The following is a 6017-nucleotide window of genomic DNA, read 5'->3' on the forward strand; positions in this document are numbered from 1 at the left end:
CTGTTTGAACATCTGTTAGCACTTAAAAAAAGATGTATTTGCTCATATATAACCCACTAACATATCCTTGGAAGTGTTCAAGGCCATCTGGGATGGGGCTCTGAGCAGCCTGGTCTAGTGAAAGGTGTCTCTGCTCACGGCAGAAGGGTTGGAACTAGATGGTCTCTGAGGTCCCTTCCAAACCATTCTGTGATTCTATGATGAACAGTAACACACACTTTCTAAGCAACATTATCAGGTATGAAACACGACATTCTTAGAACCAGCTAATCACACTAGATGCAGAAAAATTACAATAACAGTAAGTTTTCTGGGTTTTAAGATAAGACTTCTAGGCGAAGGTAAAAGAATAAAAATCCCTGACCTCTCCCTCCCCACAAAAAAAAAAAAAAAAAAGAAAAAACCCAAAAAAACCCAACCAAAGACGACCTTGCTGAGAGCCAACCCACAGCCCAGACTGAGCTGCAACGAGCCCCGCACGATCCAAAGGGAGCAGCCGCCTACGGAAACAGGGCGCACAGGGTGCCCGGCGCCTGCCCCCGTTAGGGCAGGAGGGACAGCGCGGGGAGCGGAGCGGAGGGAGGAAAGCAAGGGAAGGTAAACAGCCAGGAAAGGAAGGAGCGCGATGGAGGAGCAGGGGAGGCGGCGGCGCAGGGAGGGGAGCGCCGCCAGCGGGGCGGTGGGCGTGGCCGCCGGCAGCCCCGCCCCTCCCGCCGAGCGGCCGCGCCGGCCCCTCCCCCACCGGCAGCCGCGGGGCGGTGGCGGCTCGCGCCGCCCGTTGTAGGCGCCCCCCTCCCTCCGCCCCCGCCCGCCCGGGCCCCGGACGGCCCCGCGGCCCTCACCGGCGCGTCGGGCCGGGCCGGCCGCCCCCCGCGCCCCCGCACTGACCGTCGGGGGGTCCCGCTCGCCCGCGCAGCGGCTCCGGCTCGGCCTCACGCGCGGCGGGCACGCCCCGCCTCGCGCCCCATCCCGCCGCCGCCGCCGCCCGGCGCTCGCAGGGACGGGCGGGGAGCGGCGCGAGCTCACGCCACCGCGCACGCGCCGCTGCCTCGCTCCGCGCGGCCGCGAGGGCGGGGAGGTGGGGCGGGCGGGACTGGGCTCCCCGCGCGCGGAGCACGACGGGAGTTGTAGTTCCCACTGGGGAACGCTGCCGGCAAGGCACTCCAGGTTGCTGCTGGCCGCCGCACTACAACTCCCAGCGGCCAGCGCGCTGCGAGGGAGTTCCAGCTCCGCTGCCCCGCATCGCTGTTGAAGCCCCGCGGGGTCCGGCTGCTTGAGGAGACTCCGGCGGGATACGTGTGCGAAGCCCCCTCAGCAGCCGCCGGGAGCCGGCAGCCAGCAGGTGCATCAGTCCTCTGGGAACACAAGGAACGCAAGCGCCCCTGAGCCATGCGCTCAGGGCCCTTGTGGTCACGGACGCCAGGGATGTCCTGGGCTGCAGCGGGAAGAGCGCTGCCAGCAGGTCGGGGGAGCTGATCCTGCCCCCTGTTCGGCACTGGTGGGGCCGCATCTGCAGTGCTGTGCCCCGTTTTGGGCTCCTCAGTACAAGAGAGACATGGAGCTCCTGGAGCAGAGCCAGTGGAGGGCAGCAAAGATAATTAAGGCACTGGAGCATCTCTATTATGAGGGAAGACGGAGGGAGGTGGACCTGTTCAGCCTTGGGAAGAGACAACTGGGAGGGGACCTCTTCAACGTCTACAAGTATTTGAAGGAGGGAGGATGCCAAGAGGATGGAGCCAGGCTCTTTGCAGTGGTGTCAAGCAATAGGGTAAGAGGCAACAGGCAGAAACTGATTCACAGGAAGTTCCACTTGGATATGTGGAAGAACTTCACTGTGCAGGTGACCATGCACTGGAACAGATTTCCCAGAGAGGTTGTGGGGTCGCCCTTGCTGGAGATATTCAAGCACCATGTGGGGACGCAGTCCTGTGTTGTGTGCTCTGGAATGATCCTTCTTGAGCAGAGAGGTTGGACTAGGTGACCCCGTGTGGTCTCTTCCAATCTGACCCATTCTGTTATTTTGAGATTCTTTTGGCAGTGATTACAGATGGGTATGGCCAAGTGAGTTGTGAGATTACACTAGTCAGAATGGGAGGTCAGCAAACACCACAAGCCATCAGTCTCAGTGGGAGCTGACACAGCCCCGCAGGTGGGGGCGCCTGGACCACCTTCCATGTGATGTTACTGCTGACAGAATTCCTCTTCCTCCGTTCACATGAAGGCTTCGGCTTCATCCACCATACAAATCTGACCTCCTGAGAGGAGTTACCCACTTCTCTCTACTGCTTTCAGGAATGCGAGAGAAATGGGGAAAGGCTCTGGATGCTGCTGGAGGTGACCTGTGCCAAGGAACACATCCCCATCTCAAGATGCATCCTGTTTACAGTGATGTTATAAGGAATTTTGTGGGGGTTTTTTGCCTCTTACAATGGAAGTTTCTGTTACGTTGAGCACCTGCGTAATTTGAATCCCTTTCAGGATTGCTCATCAACAGGGGAATTTGTTTCAGTCAGAAGCAGGGCCGATTCATTCCCACAGCCTCGAGCATAATCCCCGGCCTATTGGACACATTAATACCGTGGCAGCGTGCCACCTGCTCCATTTATTCACTTGAGACTCAGTGCTGCTTAGTCCCTGTCGAATGAGCTCTTTGTGCCACCTCCTGCGGTAATGTAAAAGGTCCCCCACAGGAATTTGTGCTATTCAGTGGAAGCTACAAAAGAGAGGGTTGTAAACACTCCGATTAGTGTTGGAGCACAGGGATATTGTCTTCACCACTTTTTACATAACCTCGCAAATTCCAGTCTCCCTCCTCCTCTCCAGAAGAAACAGTGTAACAGCAAAGGCTCACCAGGCTATTTAACTTAACATCACAGCCAATGTGTTTCTTTTTTTGTTGTATATAAAGGCCGCCTTACTCCTGGCAAAAGAAGAGAGAAGGGTTAGTTCTGTAACATCCCGTAGTAATTTGAGATGGTTGCCCATGAGGATCCCCACTTGAAGTGACAGTGGCCAGAGGCTCTCAGCGCTGAAGAATGTGTATTATTAGAGGCCACTGCCAACAAAAGTTCATGCACAATGGGCTCATCAGCTAATGAGCCCAGAATGCATTTTCTCCCAGATTTTGAGGACAAACAAATGATTGTATGCAGTGCTGGCTATACCAATTTACTGCCATGTGAAACAGATTTGGAGGGTTTCTGACTTGCAAAATTCACTGTGGTCTGGGACCAACTTACATAGACTGAGGCACTTTCTTACACCCTCAGCTTGCCCCACATTCACTCAGTAAATTCTTACTGCTTTAAAGACAAAGTGAAGCAAGGATTCTGAGGTGGCAAGCTCTCTGCTTGGAAAATCAGTCTCACTGATGTACCTGAGCTTCATAAAAGTAATAAAATAATAATGGAGGAGAGCTTCAGAAAGCATTTGGTCAGGGAAAGAAAAGGGGAAAGGCATAGCTGTGTTAATAAATAATTCCTTCCTCCTACTACTACTTCAAGAAAGCCAGTTCTGGAGTTGAGTTTGTCTTGAACAGATGGGAGTCTATGTGGGCTGTATCATTCTGGGATAATTTCAGATGTGCTGTGTAATTCTCCTTAGCAATAAAGGAATACACAGCAAACATAAAAATATTTAGCTTAGGAAAGAAACGAGTTGGCCACAAACTGAAACAAACAAGTGAAACAATGAGAGCCTGAAGATACAACAGGAAAACCTAGAGGTAGTAAATTAGTTCATGCCTTTGGGGGAGAAAAAATGTTCATAGAAATTACCACAGAGCAGGAGAACAGAGCCAAAAAGGTGTATGATCCTGAACTCTGCCTAAGCAACTCCTATGAGCAGTATTATGGAGCAACAGAATCACTGAATGGTTTGGGATGGAAGGGCCCTTAAAGACCACTTATTTCCAACCCCTCTGCCCCAGGCAACCCTAGAACAGGTTGCTCAAAGCCAAGTAATTCCAAGTTCTCTGTGGTAGGAAGAAAATTTATAAATACTTGTCTTAGTTTAGGGCAAATTTGGGGAAAACCCTCTGGAAGGAGCCCCCAGAAAACAACCCCCCATGGCCCCTCCCCACCCACCTGGTTCGGGAAAAAAAAAATTTTCTCTGAGAGAAGTGGAAAAGAACCTGTTTATTTAACAAACAAAGCATTCCCCAGCACCAAAAAAAAAAAAAAAAAAAAATTAACAACAGATTGTTGGAACTCAAAATGTCTCTCAGACATTTTTGGAGGTTCCAGGCCTTGGTCAGAAGCATTTTAGACCCTGGCAGACAGCTGAAAAACAGCTGTGATTTTGAGTTTGATCCATGGAATGATTTACCAACTTTGGAGGTGGAACAAGCAGTCACAAAGGGTTAGATAGTATAGTAAAAGTAGTTACAAAGTAGAGGGGAAATTTTTTTAGTATTGTACAGGGGGGTTTTAGCACCTGTACAGGGGGGTTTTTACTTTGTACATGGGGGTCAGAAGTTCTAAGATGGAGGAAAGTGGGCTGATCCTGTTCTTCCTCCTTCTTTTTCCTTACCTCCATGTTCTTGGTGATGCTGGCACTTATGGATTGGTTTAGAGTAGAAAAGCACTTTGTAATATAGGTAGTAGGTATTGGGGAAAAATTGTAAACATATAATATGTAATATATCATATAAAAGATAGCAGCAGCCCTGGGCGGGGAGGGAGAAGAAGACACCAGACAGTCAGGGTGTCAGGGTGTGTGTGTCTCTGCTTGGGCTGCTGATCAAACAGCCGCAGCCCGCAAAAACAATCTTTTAGATAACTAGCAATAAACTGCCTTGGGACCAAACAACAAGAGCCTGCGGAGTTTTTCTTTGGAAGCACGGGTTGGAGGAGAGACTTTAGCACCACACGAGATCCCTGACCAAGCCCGGGGTTCTCACACCAGATGACAACAAAACTCTTTCACCACTCTGAAGAGATGAACAAATCCAGAAAGTCTTTCCTGGGAGTGGTCGCCCGGGTCTGGACGCTGGGGATTGCTCTCTGGCACTGGGGATGTCTGCTGCAGATCACAAAGCACAGGCTCTCGGTGTTCCTTGGCGTTTCCCAGGTCCCAGTCCGGAGCAGGTTGGATGGTATTCAGGAAAAGGAAAGGAAAGAGTCCAGGGAAAGAATTGGACTGCTTGGCTAAACTAACTAGGAAGCAAAGGCAAAAGCAGAAGCAAGCAAAGCAAGCAAGCCAAGCAAGCAAGCAAGCAAAAGCAAGCCAGCCCGCACTAGCCTCTTCTAGACAGCAGACCATGGGGGGAGGTGAACCGGCTGATAACAAGGCAAAACAAACCTTCACTTTCAGAGTCAGTTCTGAAAGCACAGAACATAATATCAAACATAAACAGAACACACATTGGAGATACAAACACCATAACATCATCCTAGGACAATACTTAAGCAATGAAAAGGGTATAAGAAAACTTGAGCCTTGGCCACCTTTACATCTTAGATGTACTTGTCTGAATCAGGGTTTGCTCTGTTTCTAAGAAGATTTTGTATCCAAGTGTGTTTTCCCATGTGAGTAGCACACATTTTAATGATGTACAGGTGATTTGGTGAAAGATGTCGTGCCAAGGCAATGTATCAAACCTTGGTAAAGGTGTTCCTTTTGCCAAGCCCAACTGACATTACCATCCAACAGGAAAATGTAAGGTTGTTGTTTGGCTGTGCTCTGCAGGTACCCCATCAGTACAGTCTGTCCTCTCTTCTCATTCAGCTCCTCCCAGGCTACGAGTCTCCAGGCTTTTCCCATGAAGGTGTAAGTGCCAGCTGTAGGTCAGGGCACCATGGGTCATGGGGCTGGAGACTGGAGTGTAGCCATGTTGTGTGGGTCTCTGTGTCACTGTGCAATGCCAGCAAACTTCAAGTCACTCCAGCCAGCAGGATGAGAGGCTTGGGAGCCAGGTGTCCAAATAGCCCCATAATTTTAGGAGGGACACTGGAGTGACCATAGATATATTATTAAAGATACAAGCAGGTGTTCTTATACTAATTTTTTTTTTAATT

General features: G+C 50.7%; 1 protein-coding gene across 4 annotated transcripts in view; it reads right to left on the minus strand.

Annotated features, from left to right (window-relative positions):
- RALBP1 (ralA binding protein 1) overlaps nt 1-1044 on the minus strand; it is a 32837-nt gene extending 31793 nt beyond the window's left edge. Inside the window, exon 1 of one of the 4 annotated variants that reach the window (XM_021525166.4) lies at nt 889-1044. The gene's annotated coding sequence lies outside the window, so the exon portion shown is untranslated. Of the gene's footprint in view, nt 1-429; nt 454-888 lie in introns of those variants that run through there. The other 3 variants (XM_085571935.1, XM_085571937.1, XM_085571936.1) reach the window with 3 other exon arrangements.
- Between the last annotated feature and the right edge of the window lie 4973 nt (nt 1045-6017).

The sequence above is a fragment of the Lonchura striata genome, chromosome 2 (genome assembly GCF_050655825.1).
Source record: "Lonchura striata isolate lonStrDom1 chromosome 2, ASM5065582v1, whole genome shotgun sequence".
In the NCBI taxonomy this organism is placed as follows: domain Eukaryota; kingdom Metazoa; phylum Chordata; class Aves; order Passeriformes; family Estrildidae; genus Lonchura; species Lonchura striata.